The following is a 17,370-nucleotide window of genomic DNA, read 5'->3' as shown; positions in this document are numbered from 1 at the left end:
ACAACATCCTAAGGGGGAGTAAAATATTAACCAAATAAACACAAATAGAGTAACAATGAAACCGTGGTAAATGACAACAAAGAGAGATATACTGTTCTCTAAGAGTGATAAGGAGCAAATAGCTCCATTGGGAAAGTAAGAAAGGACTCCTTGGAAAACCTAGAAACTAACTATGGATGATAACAGGAAGTGGAAAGAAAGTTCTCTGAGGTACAGAGAAGAGCATTTCAGACAGTCCAAGGGCCTGTGGTTAGAGGGCACAAGAATGCAAAGAAGAAACATCAGCAAGAGTTGAATTATACCAAAAGAAAATCAATAGGTTATATACTATAAACGCATATGTATTTAAATTGAATAAAATAAATATCAAAGCACCAAATTCAGTGCTAGTGTAACCCTGAAAAATGAACAACCTTGATCATTTTTCTTTTTTGTAATGAAGTCACTTTAAGTCTAAGTAAATGTAAATCTTGAAAAAAAAAATTAATCCGGTGAATTAGGATCCCATCCTAACATTTGTAGCACTGCAAAGCCAGTAGCCTACATAATGTTTTCTACAGAATGACTCAAACCCCTCAAACAAAACAGATCTAAAACTGAACTTTTAAACATATACCATCCAAGTATCATGCACTTCTGTTTTTCTTTCTCAGGGAATGGTACTCCCATTTATCTAGATATATCAAGCCAGAAAGCTAGCTATCATCATTTATACATAGTCAATGACAAATAGCATGAAATTATCTAATAAATTTATTTTACTCATGTTGTATCATAGGTACCACATTTCTGGAAAAAATAAAACATAAAAAAATGGTGGTGCAAAATAGTCAAAGGAATAAGTAAATATAATGTATATTTATTTTAAAACATAAACCAGGGACATATTCCAGGTTATCAATCTTAACACATATCAAAATTCTAACATCTAAAACAAAGTATTTATATTTTATACATACATTCATCTTCTTCACCAGATCATGATGAAGGGGTTTGGGCATGAAAACTAAATGTTTAATTCAGATTGAAATTCAGTCTCATCTAATAATTAAATAATGCCTCTACTTTTGCTCATTTTTAACTGGAAAAAGAAATCTATAACAGTAACATATTTCTAATCTTCTTACTTTTTCTCTTTCCCTTCCCAAGATGGCATGTAGGTCTAGGTAGTAGGGATACAGATTACTCAATATTATATTAAAGGAAAAGATTCACAGTCTCTTGGTTCCTGGGGTGGATGGAAACAATTTATTTTTTACCTGAGTGTCGTCTGCATGCTTGTTTGTTGTACCTCTGTTTTGGGTATGTATCATGGGGTATCTCTCTAGGCTTGGGTTTGGTACAATTGCATGCCCTTGTGGAAACCTCTTACTTTGGCCTTCATTGGTGATCAAGATGGCTCTTGGTTCCCTTTGGAGTTACACTGGCCCTGATGCAGAAGGTGTACCATACTCAGCTGACTTCATCCCTTCTGTAGTGGCCCCTTCTGTCAGTTTCTAACACAGACTTCCAGCCACTCTGGACCCAGGCTTAACAATCCCTGGAGTTTTAGGAAGAAGAATCCAAAGCAGCTCAATACTGATAAATCAAGGCACATTATTGTTTGTTCTGACTCTTAGTATTCTGAGCTTCCTCCTAGAGTCCTCAGTAGGGACAGAGCAGGAGTGAGGTGGGCTTTCATTTTAGTGATACTTCCTTTCTGATTTATCCTCATTTCCAACTTCAACATCATAATTAAATCATAACAGGCAATGGTAGTAATTTTCTCTACATACCTGGAGAATTCTAGGGCTGAATTCTCAAGACTTGACCCTCAATAAACTAAAGGAAATGTAATAGATATTGGAAAATCTCCTAATACACTGGCCTTACTTACAAGAATTCTGTCTTACTGTTTTAGTCGATTTTGTAGATGGTAAATTTGCTCATTTATGGTTGCTCAATAATTATCTGTTAAACCTCTCATTTTACATGGATTAAATTTCCTAAAATTGCCTATATTCTTGACTAGATCAGACTCATACTGGATCAGATATCTAGAATCAAATAGAAACCAATGTCATGTATTTAGAAAGACAATAAAGGAAAGCATATTATTTTCTTCAAAATATCCACATTACAATCTAGTTTCAATAAACTAATGAGAGATTTTATTACTATTTTTTCTATCATTTCATATTTGCTTAGGTGTACAGTTCCTATTGGTCCCAAAAGATTATTTGTATCTTATAACAGGCTAAGGTCATATCTTATAATTCACTTAGATTCCTTATAATTTTGAGAACATTTTAATCTCTAGTAATTAGAGATTCTCTGAAAAATAACAAAAATATTTTTTAAAAAAAGAATCACTTCATCTTTTATAGATTTTGGTAAAATGTGGTTTGATCAACATTCCTCCAATATATATAATTATATATATTATGCTATCTACTTGGCCATTTAAGTGTAACTTTCACAAATTTGTTCACATCTCCCTTTTATCCTCACACTTTGGTGGTTGATTTCCCACAATGACTCTGGCCTTGGCTATGAGACTTACAAACCTGACACAGTTTGACAAATATGATATGGGGCAGTGAATATAAAAAGCCCTTACCCATTGGGATGTGCCTTTGTACTGCTCTGAAAATCTACCATCATCCGAATACTTGCCTAGCCTGCTAGAGGTTACGAAACTTTATAGACAGGGACCCCAGTCATCCCGACTGTCACAGCCAAAGACATTAGAAACCAGCCATTCCATAGATAACCAGTCAGCTACTGAGAGAAGTATGAATGAGTCCAGCTGAGATTAACCAAGCCAGATCTAGACCAGAAGAATGGTCCAAAAAGGGCCAGCCCAGATCACCATTCTACAAAATTGTAAAATAAGTAAATGGCTATATTTTACATTTTGATTTATTTTTGACTAAGAGAGAGAGCATACAAGCAGGGAAGGGGCAGAGGGGGCAGAAGATCTGAAGTGGGCTCTACGCTGACAGGAGTGAGCTCGATGCAGGGCTCGAACTTATGAACCATAAAATCATGACCCGAGCCGAAGTTGGACACTCAATCAACTGAGCCTCCCAGGTGCACCTCAACAGCTATATTTTAAATCGCTAGCTCTGAGGTAAGTTTTATGGCAGCAAAAACTAACTATATCTCACATATGACTTATATTGTTGTTTAAATTTTTCTTTAAACCAGGTCTGTGTTTAAATAATTACTTTATTTTTGTCTTTGGCATATATTGGAAATTCCATTATATATAGCATATATGAATACTTATCTTCCTCCCCCATCTCTGTGGGGGGGGGCAGTGATACACAAGGGGAAAAATAAAGAAATGCCTACTAAGAGATAAAGTTGTAATATGTATTGAATACACCCTGTGATAGTACCCACACACACACACACACACACACAATTATTTTGAGTGACGTTCAGAGACATTGTACCATGAAAAACAAAATGAAAATTCTTCTTTTACACAACTAATGATGATTTCTGGAAAACCATATGATTGTTTTTCATCCCTTTATTACCAGAAAGACACAACTAGAGAGAGTTCAAGTAATGGTGAAGGCTCTGAAATCACTGACTTATTTATTGAAGAAGCTAAACATGTATTGATTGTCTAAATGATAATGGAGAGAGAAAACAATAACAATTCATGGATGCTTGAAATGGATGAGAGCAGTTATATCCTGCCTGTCATTAAAAACTGAACCAGAACACTAAAGGTCATTTTGTGGGGAGAATTTGAAAAGTGGAAAAATTTTCTTGTCCATCTTATCTCAAATGCCAGAGGCTGAAGAAAAATAATTAGTAGTTAGAAGCAATCCCAGATCTAAAAAAATAGGAATTCCTTCCAGAAAAAAAAATGTAAACAGATATCATGTACTGTATGAAGCAATGCATGACATAGAGTGGGCACCCCTCAACAGCTACTACAACTATTGTAACTGTTAACTGCTGCCTTTACTCTCCCTCCCCCTACTCTTCTATTACTGCTATTTTTGCTTCACTCCTGAATAACAAACTGCCCCTCCTCTACAAGATGCGATCTTCTCCCTTTGTTCTCATCTCTCTTCTCTGTCCTCACAGGTATAATTTTTTCAGGCTCATTAATGATATAATTTTGAAATACATGTGATCTTAAGCTACATGTGTATTTAAAGCTCCCATGCAAAGCACTAGGACACTGGAATGAAAGGTTCATAGATTTGGAGCTCATGTCTGCCACTCCCTGGTTGTATGATTTTAGGCAAAATATTTAATTTGTCTTAACGTTTTTGTCTATAAAGTGAGAAAAATAACATTTTTTACATCATGAAGCAGTTTTTAAGATTAAATAAATTATCATTTTTCAGAGTTCTAGTAAAACAATTTGTTTTCTTTCTAGAAGCAAACTAAGCAATCTCAAAGTGTTTCCTTCTTTAATCTTCTCCAAAACACTATCAAAAAGAACTCCCTCTCTCTTTTGGAATCCAAGATCCTAAAACGTTTCTCCTTTAATTTCTATTCTTTTCTGTTCTCTTCTTTTGTAAAGTTAAGTAATGATGTAAGTTCATCTCAATTTCTTTTGAAAATTTGATAGCTTCATATTGACTACTTGCTCTACACAGAGAATTGTTTGAGGTGTACAAGTGGGTACACCTTGAAGTGTTTTCACCATTTTCTAGTTATAGAGACAGACTGCTAGTAAATCACATGAAGTACAGAATCAAATAAGCAGCAGTGACTGAATCATGAAATCTAGTGAGAGTTTTTTATGCTAGCTTCTTGCTTAAGCACCATTTTGTCATGTTAGTTTTTTTCCTACCTTTCTGGTCAATCATTTTTTTCTCTTTATCAACCTATGGTCTCTTTGTACCAGCCCCTTCTTTCTTTTATGCATATTGGATCTTTATCCTTGCCTCTTCTACTTCCTCTCTTACTAGTATTCAATTCCAGTGCCATGAATACAACACAGAACTTAAAAATTAACATCCTCCTACCCCAAACCTGTGTCTCTAGTTTAGATTTTTTTTCTGTGTCACAGATATACCCTTCTAAACATCCTCTATCTGCCTAAGAGAGACAGCAAAATGTAGTGGTTCTGAGTGTGTGCTCTAGAGTCACAATACCCGAATTTTTTGAATCCTAGCCCTAGTTAAATGTGTGACTCTAGACAAGTTATCCAGCCATTAAGTACCTCATTTTCCCAATCTACAAAATAGAAATAATAGTACTGTATCACAGCATTGTCAAGATTATAAAAAGAAATATAGTAAGAAATCAGTCTATCTTCTTTCGCTAATTTCTTTCTTCCAACTTAGTAAAATAGCCTACAGCAGCCCCAGTGAGTTGAGCAAGCAGGCTGGTGGTAGCTGGAACCTACATAAAAAAGTGACATTAGACCAGAGGGAGAAGATAACCCAAAAGGAGCTGAGTGTGTCAGTGGCCTAGTGGATTAGGGGATTGAGTATATGCAAAGAAATTGAGAAAAAGGTAATGTATTGAGGATAAGGACAGCCAGAATTTTTCATGCTTTGAAAAGAAAAGCACAAATATGAACTTCATGGTGAATTAGAGTTACCAGTAGAAGCTTAGGGGTTTCAACACAGCGAATAATATAAATTAAATGAATACATATACACATATATGCATATTCATGTATAGAAGTTGTATTGGTATACAAACACATATTTTTTAGTTCTATCCTTGAGAGAGCTTGGAAGTAGTGATATTGCAGTAGTTATGGTTGAGTACCTAGGTCTTGGCATCTATAACTGTCCAACAAGAGAAACAAAGTCTTTTTGGAGAAACAGCTGATTCCGGGACTGGAACACACAGTATGAGAAAGTAAAGAAGTGTTCAAAGAAGGATGCAGAAAGCAGCTTGGATGGGCTCTGACTCGTCAAGTCTGGAACAGTTTGAGCATCAAAATAATCTGTGAGAGGGATAGATTCTAATCCACTGAGTGAAATGTAGAAGCCATGAGTAGATGCTGACATAAATGAATTAATTAATAATTGAAAAGAAGAGAAAGCTTTTCCTTATAGTAAAGGGACAACTAGCAAATATGTATGGAAAGATCAGTAAGATCAGTAAGTTGTCACCACTTGACAACTATAATAATTGTAATTCTTGCAAGAAACAACAAGGATATTTGACACTATGGGTGAAAGTGTCAGAAAGAACAGGACTTTACACAGCCTCAAGGAAGCTCCTCACAAAATACTTATTAGGAAAGAAAAAGTAATTTTATACTGGAGAAACATGAGAATCATCATAGGCAAATCCAAGTTAAGACCACTAGTGATGAAACTTAAAACTAACACCATCTGATCCACAAAAGAATGCAATGAAAATAATACAATATCACTATATATTTGGCCAAAAATAAATAATGTGCAACTAACCATAAGGAAATACCCCCCCAAAAAAAAACCCAAGTGAAGGGACATTCTATAAAATAGTACCCATCAATATCCATACATAAAAGTCATGAAAGTCATGGAATGACAAAGGAAATGTTTTAGATTAAAGGAGACTAGAGAGATAGGACAAAAAGCGAAGGCTTTATCCTGAACTGATTTTTTTTTTTTTTTTTGCTATAAAGGTCATTAGGAATGATTATCAAAACTTTCATGGAGCCTCTGAATGAAAGATACACAGGAGTTTTGTTCTGTTTTGTACTATTCACGCAACATTTCTATAAATTTAAAATTATTTCAAAAGAAAAAGGAAAAAATGTTAGTATATTTTAAGTACTTATAAGAATGATTGACTCACAGTAAGCACTACACAAGAATATTAGTTTGGATAAAGGACAGGTGGTTTATCTATGAAGAGAGCATGGAAGGAGATGACATGGGGTATGTAAGCAGGGGCTAGCTACAAATAGCTTTTAATATTGCGCTAGAGATAATGGACACTATTCTGTTGGAAAATGGGGATAAAAATACTCATAAACACAATTTTTAAATATTGCCATCATGACCATAGAAAGCTCATAATTGTATTCACCACCTCACTTTACTGCCTCTATACCAGTCCATGGAAGTTCGTTCGCCTGCTATTCCCTAAGACATCATGTGACATCATGTTTTGTGATTTTAACATAAGTAATTTTCCTTTCCTGGAATATATTTTTCCCTGCAGCCTACCTACCTGGAAACATTTTCAACTTGTCATTTAAGACAGTATATTCAGCATCTACCCTTTTACTCCATGGTGCAGTACCTCCACTGTCACCCTGATGACACCGCCTTCTAAGTGTCTGTTTACAAAGCTTTCTCTTCCTAGGTTTGAACTACTTGAGGGCAGAAATTTGAGTGTCTTGTTTTACTGTCCCACTTCAAGAACATATCATGACTTATACCACATAATTTATGCTCAATTAACTGGTTTTTATTTAAATAATGAATGCAGCTGGTTTGTGTGCCAACACAATATAATGTGCCATAAACAGTTCAAGCTGTTGAATAAGGAGAGCCTGGAATTCAATGCCAGCTCTACCACTAACTAGCTGTGGACCCATTGGGAAGTTATATAGAATCTCAAAGCCTTGGTTTCCTCATTTGTACAGTGGGAATAATAATGACTACTCAGGTTGTAAATTTTAATATAGCTATCCAACTCACATCAAATTTCTAACTACTTCTTTTGTGCTTTGCAGTCCTGCCCTGAGAAATTCTTACCACTTGTTGGCACCTTGAGATTTTCCCCAACCTGCTTTCGTCAACCTTAAACATGAACGGTAACAATTTGAGGTGAAAATTACAGCAGACCTCATATTATACTAAAGAATGTTTTTTTGGATGTTAATTTGAAACACACTGAGTCAATATTCTAGCTAAGTTGCCTCCCCTTCTCAAATCCTTCAATTGAATTTCACTAAAAAGTTAACTTGATTATACAAAATTTAGTTAAAATTAATGTAATTAATTTAATTTTTAAATAATTTAAAATTTAAAAATTTAAATACATAAGTTTCTTATCAAAACTCAGGTTTCTATATTGTCTCCTTGATTTTGATTCTTTTGATTACCACAGTTTTACTTCATTTTATTTCCCTTAGTTCCTTGCAATTTCACACTAAGTTTTTAAACTCTAACTAAACCATATTATTGCTAACCTAAACTCCAAGAAATAGGAATGAAGTTAAGCGGTCTCCTAAAAAGAGTAGTTTATTGTACACAGTTCCACATTTGTAAATAAAAAGAATAGTATGTATCAGCTAAACAGGTGATGAATAGAGATGGAGCAGAGACAGTTTTCTACCAAGAGTGATGGTTAGGTAAAAGGTGCAATTTACGGAGAATTTTATGTCATATACTCATCTTATTTAGTTTCCCTATTAAAATAGTTTGTCCAAGAACACTACCTCTATTTCTAACTTTAGGTATTGCTGGAAATGCCATATAGAAATGCCATCATGCTTACCATGGTGAATTTTTAGCCATTATGATTTAATTTCAGATTTAGTTTAAAAACAACAAATGTGAAGGGCACCTTGGTGGCTCAATCGGTCAAGCACCTGACTCTTGATTTCGGCTCAGGTCATGATCTCATGGTGCTGGTTCCATGCTGATGGAGTGGAGCCTGCTTAGAATTCTCTCTCTCTCTCTCTCTGGCCCTCTCACATGCGCGCGCGCTCTCTCTCTCTCTCTCTCTCTCAAGATAAATAAACTTGAAAAAAATGCTAAAAATCCAAATCTGATAATGTACAAGAAAACTAAACAACATAACTTCATTTTTACATTCAACAATCTCTAAATTGCCTTTACAAAGATTTCAGACCCAGAATAGTTAAGGGAATAGACAACATCGATGATAGATAGATAGATAGATAGATAGATAGATAGATAGATAGAGATAGAGATAGATATATAGATAGAGATAGAGATATATTTAAATATATTTAAATGTTAAATGGGATACTCTTTAAATATTATGACTTAATATGTATATAAAGTATATATGTGACTTAAATATAAATAAATATATATACCATATATATATATATATATATATATATTTAAAGTACATAACATTTGTAAATGAGATCAAAAAAGAAAAAATTAAAGGGGCGCCTAGGTGGCTCAGTCGGTTAAGCGTCTGACTTCGGCTCAGGTCATGATTTCATGGTTCGTGGGTTCGAGCCCCACGTCAGGCTCTGTGCCGACAGCTCGGAGCCTGGAGCCTGCTTCAGATTCTGTGTCTCCCTCTCTCTCTGCTCCTCCCCCACTCATGCTCTGCCTCTGTCTCTCAAAAATAAATAAACATTGAAAAATAATTTTAAAAACATATGGGCTTAAAATAAAATAGAATAAGTCTTAGCACTGACCCTATAGTGGCAATCCCTGCATCAAAATCATTAAGTATGTGGATTCTGCAGTGAAATTGCCTAGATTTGAATTCTGGCAGTGCCATTTATTAAGTGTGTGACTTGGATTCAATTACTTAGTCTTTTTTACCCTCAGTTTCTCCAACTGTAATAATAGTACCTACTCCATGCATTGCAAATGCATACATACAAACTAAGGTGTCCAGTATTTACTTAGCACTCAATAACTATTAGTTATTAGTTGTGATTGTGATACCTAACCAAACTGTGGATCTCAGATAATTAATTTAACCTTTCTTAGTATTCACTTCTTTCATCTATATACGATGGAGATAATAATCTTGTAGGATTTGTATGAAGATTAAGTGAGAGTATATGTTTATAACACTAGCATATACTAGTAGATATACCTCAGTACTTTTAGAATTAGTGTTTAGTGTTCTTGGAGGTCTGCACATATCTTATATCTTAAGCTATGTCCTACCTATTCCAGGTTCTCAAACTTGACCATGAAAATCAACACAGAAGTTTATAATCAGGATTCTGAAGTGTTGGGATGCCAAACTAGAATGTTCAGTAAATGTTAGGGCAAGCTCTGAGGACAAAACAGATAGGACACAGTGATACAAGGCAACTGAGACAAACCTGACCCTAGTTTTTAGAAGCATCCTTGGCTGTTCCTGGCCAAAGAGGGAACAACACATGGTTTTCCCTTGGCCTTGAGGTCAAGTTCATTAACATATTCATTTGTTCATACATTGGACAGGCATTGAGTATACCCAGTGTGTCAGGCACTGGGCTGGGTCCTGGAGCCACTGTGGTGCATGAAGCAAGTACTAATTAAGTCTATGTAGAGTTTAAAGGTTGCTACAACACACCTCATTACAGTTGCCAAGTTCTGATGCTATTTTTTTTGAAGCGTGAAAATCATTTAAAAAGAAGTAAGATAAATAATATTAACATCTAATTAACATCTAACAAATATTAACATCTAATAATTGTTGAACACAGCCTATGTGTTGGAAATTCTTAATTCTTTACACATAACTTCTAATATTCACAATAATCCCCAAAAGTGGGCACTATTGTTACCCCGAATTTACAGTTGAAGCAGCAACTGGGGGACAGAGTTGCCAAGTCATTTGTCCAAAATAATGGAGCTGGCAGAGAATAGCTAGGGTCCACAGCCAGGCAGCCTAACACCTAAATTAATGTTCTTATCTGCATTTCTTCTAGTTATTTTGCAGTTTTCAAGAGCTTCGTCATTTCAATGTTCATTAGAAAGACAGAAGAAACAATGAGCTTGTAAATTTTGGCCATTTAGAAAAACACTAATTCATCTATCAAAAAAGTAGAAAACTGAAAAGTTTTGTTTTATTTGCTTGCATAAGTTGCAGATTATGTTGGATGCCATAAGGAGGTGGTGCTAGGAAATGTTTCCATTTTCATGAAAATATTTCTGTATGATTTATCTACAACCTAAAATGTACTAGATATTTTTCTAGAAATTGTGTAGAATTTCAATTTCTACTGCTAAAATGTTATTTTTTATTTTAATTATGCTCAGAATTATAAATTATCAGTTTAATAGTTCTTTCATAAGTTGCATCTTCTTAGGCTATACATACTAATATCAAAATACAATTTGTGTGGTGCCTGGGTGGCTCAGTTGGTTGAGCGTCTGACTTCAGCCTAGGCCATGATCTCATTGTTCCTGAGTTCAAGCCCTGCATCGGGCTCTGTGCTGACAGCTCAGAGCCTGGAGCCTGTTTCGGATTCTGTGGGTCTCCCTCCCTCTCTGACCCTCCCCCACTCATGCTCTGTCTCTCTTTCTCTCAAAAATAAATAAAACATTAAAAAAATTTTTTAATAAAAAAATACAATTTGTGTTTTTTTTTGTTTAGGTCAGAAACACATTTGTTTCATGTGTTTGCTCCTTTGCTGATGTAGCTGAATGAGCTCAAAATGACTAGGACCAGTCATTAAACTCAGGTTGTTTAGAATGTTTATCTAATAAGATATATGACTTAAATATTACAGTAATATAAAAAACACCTCATATTCATATAGCGTTTACACTTGCCACAGCATTTTAAACGCATTATTATCTGTAGATTTGAAGCTTTAGCTAGAGTAGCATATTAGCACATTCCCAGTCATAAGCTGGGCTGGAATGAGCTCCTTGTTATCTTATAGTATCCAGCGGCCAATATTTTAGGTTTGCAATACAGCTTCAAAAGGACCTCTGATGTCACTGATAAAACCAGAGATGATAAAGTCCTATGTTCAATGTTTTATTTGTAGCAATTTTATTGACTAGCTTCTATTCATTTTATTCCTTATAACATCCCAGTGCTTCCTTCCAGCATTTATTAGCCTATGCTGAGAATGTGGAAGGTGAGACGAGATAAAACACATGCCAACTGTCACCAGGTTGGACCACCACCAACCAGGCAGTCAAGTTGCACCTGAATGTTTATAGAGATCATCATTAGTCATGAAGTAATCTTGCATGATAAATTATTCCCCGTGGGACCTTCTGAAACGCATACCCCTGCTATTGCGGAGCAAGACACCTGCTTTGCAGTATAAGGGAATGCCAAATTGAAAAATGGATGAGAATGGATAGGGAAACATTTGACAGAAAACAGACCTAGAGTAATAAGCCTTTTATACTTTGAAATACAGGTCTTCAGCCTTTAATTCTTGCTTTTCCGACACTGTCATATTAGAATCATGTCTTTAGCTACATTTTGATTTAAGATGATTATGGATCCTTTTTTTCTGCTCTAAATTCAGAAAACACATTTAAATTTTTTAAAACTTCTGCCTTCCCCAGACACACCACCACCGCCCATTACCCACGAGATCTGCAGAGTTTCCCTTCTACATTCTGGGGCTTTTCTGTCATGTAAAATAGACTTGGTAATCTTTCTGTACTTCTCACAGAATTCACGTGACACTCAGGCAATATAATATGTTGTTGAAAGATGCTGAAATGAAAGGAAATGGTCGAATAAACTACAACTCTATATCCTTTTGTGCAGGTGTTTAGAGATAATCTTGGTTGACCAGGATTTCAGATTCTCTCTTACTCTGTCAGCAAAACCTTTGTGCTGACCAACTCTTCTGTTTATTTTGACCTGTTTTTCTGTAGAACTGAAGTCATGAGGCACTCTGTTTGTGCCTCACTTTGAATCCATTATAGCTACCAACACTGGGATCTATGGTATGCTTGCATTCCAGATTTGAAACTAAAAGATAACCCTGACATTTTATGAAGTCAATTTCATTCATTAGGCAAATTGCCACATTTGAGAACAAGCAAATTAAGCATTTTCATCTGTCTTTTGGCTTCTCTGAGTGCTGTAATCACCATGGATTGTGTCATGGATCGGATTCAAAGCCTTGTAATTGTATGTCAGTGGGCGACATGACGTGGAGCATTCTCCTGGGGCTCCTTCCCAGCCCACCTTCAGCTACGCATTCTCCCTGGACATACCATGACTTCTGATATACAATAAGGATCATTTGGAAGCATTGTTCTTTCAAGCCTCTTAGACCATATCCAATTTGGAGGATCTTGCTGTCCCCATCTTAAGCTGAAGTAATAATAATACACAGTAAAAGTAATGAATAGTTGCCTATTGTTTGTCAGAACTGTGTGGCAAAGAAACACTCTGCGTGTGGACCCCTTCCAGGAAACTCAAATTTGTATTATTAATCCTTGTTGTAAATTGCTACCATCTATGGAAATTGCTACGGTGCAAAATACAAAAATATATTTCCTTTGTTAAAAACCTAATTGATTCATTTAGAGCTTTCTTTTGTTAATCTACCAAATCACAGCTACTAAATATTGCATGTTATAGCCATAGATACAGTCATTATTAACATGGCAATTATTGTGGGGGGGGTTTTCAGCCCACATTCACATATATTTTCCTTTTAATAACATGACCCATACCATAGGAAATGTTCTTGCAACAGAATTTACAGTTTATCTTTAAAGGCAAAGCATTCCAGGAGAACAATATAACAAATCTTTCTCCACTATATAAGAAATGTGTGTGTGCTTATTTGTGCATATACATATATATATACTTTATGTATAGTATAGTACATACACATATATATATATACAAAGTATATATATTAACATATATTGTTGTATTATATTATTATTATATTATTGCATTATAAATTCTATTTTGTGGAAATCCAAAAGTATATTCTTTTTTTAAGTTTATTTATTTTTTAGGGACAGTGAGAAAGAGGCAGAAAGTGAGAGAGAATCCCAAGCAAGCTCCACACTGTCAGTGCCAAGCCCAATGCAGGAAATCCATGAACCATGACCTAAGCTGAAATCAAGAGTCAGATGCTTAGCCAACTGAGCCACTACCCAGGTGCCCCAAAAAGTATATTCTTGATAAATACCATTGATCAATTATTTCTCTCCCCAAAATGATACATATTTTCAAACTACAGAAAACTATTTCAATAATGCTGATTAAGTACAGCAATAAAGCAAAGTAAAAGTACTCTCCTTTAAATAAAGCCTTTTATATTAGTAATTATAAGGAGGCTTCTAAATAATAAAACCTAACAACTTGTTGACAACTTACTATGTGCTAATATGGGCATAATAATACATACCATACTTACACATCAGCTTGTTACTTCTCATAACAACCCTATGAGGCAAATAGCATTACTTGTCCCATCTTAGAAAAGATAAAATGATAGAATTTCCATACCTTCTCTCAAAATAAATAACCTTGTCTTGGGGCGCCTGGGTGGCTCACTCAGTTGAGTGGCTGACTTTGGCTCAGCTTATGATCTTGTGGTTCACGAGTTCAAGCCCCGTGAAGGTCTCTGTGCTGACAGCTCAGAGCCTGGAGCCTACTTCGGATTCCTCTTTCTCTCTCCCTTCCTCTCTCTCTCTCTCTCGCTCGCTCTCTCAAAAATAAACATTTAAAAAAATAACCTTGTCTTGTGTCATCTTGGACTTGAATCATGAAGCTGTGCTACTAGACCCTGAGTCCTAAATCACTATCTTATACTACCTCTCTTGCAACACAATAAACCTAATGTTTGTTACATTCAAGAAAATGTTAATTAAAGAAAATTTCAGCTTTTAAACCCTTCTAAGTTTTAATATGACAATAGCATTTTTAATTTGAGATATTAATTTTTATGTCTATGCAGTATATAGAAATTATGCATTTTATATGATTGCTCTCCTACCTACTTTTAGAAAGGATTCGACTAGTGTGAGGAAAATATTATTTTTCTATGGTTTCTGTGTTCATACAGTGATTTTGTTTTTGTTTTTGTTTTGTTTTTGTTTTTATTTTTGGCTTTTGATTCTTCCAAAGAAATTGGGGCCCTGAACAGGTGGCACAAGACAGATCTGAAGGATCACTATGAATAGTTCCTTAGCCATGTGTTCTTATAGTATTAATTTCATATCTCAGATTTAGTTTCCACTCCTGAATGATGGTACTAGACCTGAGATTATATACAGTCCCTTCCAATTGTGACATTTATCATTCTTAAGAAATACTCACCATTGACTGAATTATCAGGCATTTGAGATCATTAATCTATTATGGTAATCTGAATTATTGTGTGAGAAGTGTCAACAATTCAATCAAACTAATACTCATGCTCATTGAAGAGCCATTAATGTTAAACATTACTAACCTGATCTGTAAGTAATCTATTCCTACATGGCAATAAGGACTCAAGTCAAAGTGGCAGCTGTGTTCTTTTATTCAACTTTGTTCTATGAATCTCTGTGACTCTTGTGAAGAAAATCAATTTTCTCCAAGGTGGTGCACTGATGCCATGTTGGTGTATGTCTTATTGAGATGACGACATCTCCAGCCTTATATCATCTTCTTGATAACACTATGATGCTCACTGTCTCAAATGTCACATCTGAATCATCAACATCACAAGAGGCAGAAATCTGAATCTTTTTTTCCCTCCATAGGGTATCTATTGACATTTATCATTTACTGTACAAAAATGAGTTAAAATAGAGCCTAAAACATGTTTGTGTTATAGGACACAGGCAAACCCCTAAGGATGTAATTTTCTGCTTCTACAAAGTAAGATGTCAAATAAAAGATATTTATACTCCCTCATCCCTTTCTATATATTCTTCCCCCTTTTTATCAGAAATCGCATCCTCATTTTAATGCCCAATTTCTGACTCTTTTGAAAAAATATACCTTAAATCTCTTAAAGTCCTCACAAACTTCTGTACCAAGTTTCAAACTTTTTACTTGCAAATTAGAATGCAAAACAGTTGAACCTAGATGGTGGTAAAAGGAAAATTCCTATTACAGCATCTGCAAATTACAAGTGAAAGTCACTTATAACTTATCCTGCAGTGCTTTTGAGAAACTTAGCTTGTTTTCTTCAGAGAAGAAAAATGCTTCATGAAAGGCCTAATAACACATTTAAATTACTGAGGATAATTTGAAAATTTAAGTTTTATGGAATTTAGATGATTACTGGAATCCCAGCAAGTAGCATAATGGACATAATTTTTATAACAATTGAGAATTACTCTGCACATGATACACTTGCATGGATTTGAACCTAGCATTTAAAAACTGTACTTAACCCAAGTCACCAGTCAGAAAGAATTTTTTTTTGGCAAAATACAATTAGCTTGATAAGAACTTTAGGTAGCCCATATTGTCCTATAAATTCAACTCCATCTATACATCAAGTCATGTAATTTTTGCATATTTTTATATTTTTATGAAAAGTATTTGGAAAGCTATAGAAATCCATGTGTCTGAGTATGCTTGCATATCTGTGTATATATCTCTATCTATATTATATACAGGCACCCATATAAAGATTTGTTTGTTTATTTTACCACCCAGAGGTTAAAATGTCTCCAGGAGTCTCTGGTTCCGTGTGAGAGTGGCTGCCTTCACTAAAAAGGCCAAGGGGAGCACACTTGGCGTCTTGTCATGGTATTTTCATTAATCACCTGAAAGGTGCACAAACAGCAGGGGTGCTCTCCTGCCTTCACTCCAAAAATACTATTTAATTTGAGGGGAGAAACAAGAGGCCAAGACTGGCAGGAGGGAGGGAAAGGGGGGAAAGAAGGGAAAATGAAAGAAAGTCTAGAAAAAGGGGTGAGTGGAAAGGGAAAGAGTGTGGAGGGAATTCCCTTCTACTCTGCCTCCACTCTTCTTAGCCCCACAGCTGCTCTGAAGGTACAGTGTCATTCGCAAACCTGGAGAGAAGAATATCAGGAAGAATGTCATGTACACACAATGTGGAGAAAGAGACGCTTTAGCATCTAGCTTCTAGATCATTGTTAAAGCACTACCACCAATAAGCCACCCTAAAAAAGTAAGATGCTGAAGGCTAACTAACTTGAGTCCCTAACTGGATTATCTAAACCTTAGAATTCTCAGGAAAAAAAGAAAGAAATTTACTTTAGTCTTAAAGCATACATTGAGTAAAAAATAATTATATACAATATATCCAGGTTATATGATTATCTAGATTATATTCCTTGAAGAAAGGAATTTATAAACATATCAAAATTGAAATGATCCAAATATGTATTAAATATCTAATGCTATATACAAATGACTCCAAAACTTTATAGTTAAAATAACACATATATGTTATTTTACATAATTTCTGAAGTTCAAGGATTTGGAAGCAGTCTGTTGGGTAGTTCTGTGTCAAGGTCTCATGAGATGTTGTGGCAAAGCTGTTAGCCCTGACTGCAACCATACGGAAGCTCAACGAGGGAAGAGGGACCCACTGCTAAGCAGAGGTTGTTGGCAATCCTCAGTTCCTCATCACAGGGCTGCTCATGACATGTTAGGTAGCATCTCCCAGAAGGAGTAATCCAAGAAAGAGAGGATACCAGAATGGAAGCCACAGTCTTTCATAACCTAATTTCACAAGCGACGTTTCACAATTCTGACACATCCTATTGGTCACACAGATCACTCTGGTACAATGTGGGAAGGGACTGCATAAGGATGTGAATATCAAGAAGTGGG

The sequence above is a fragment of the Acinonyx jubatus genome, chromosome A1, assembly GCF_027475565.1.
Source record: "Acinonyx jubatus isolate Ajub_Pintada_27869175 chromosome A1, VMU_Ajub_asm_v1.0, whole genome shotgun sequence".
In the NCBI taxonomy this organism is placed as follows: domain Eukaryota; kingdom Metazoa; phylum Chordata; class Mammalia; order Carnivora; family Felidae; genus Acinonyx; species Acinonyx jubatus.
This window is presented reverse-complemented; position numbering follows the sequence as displayed.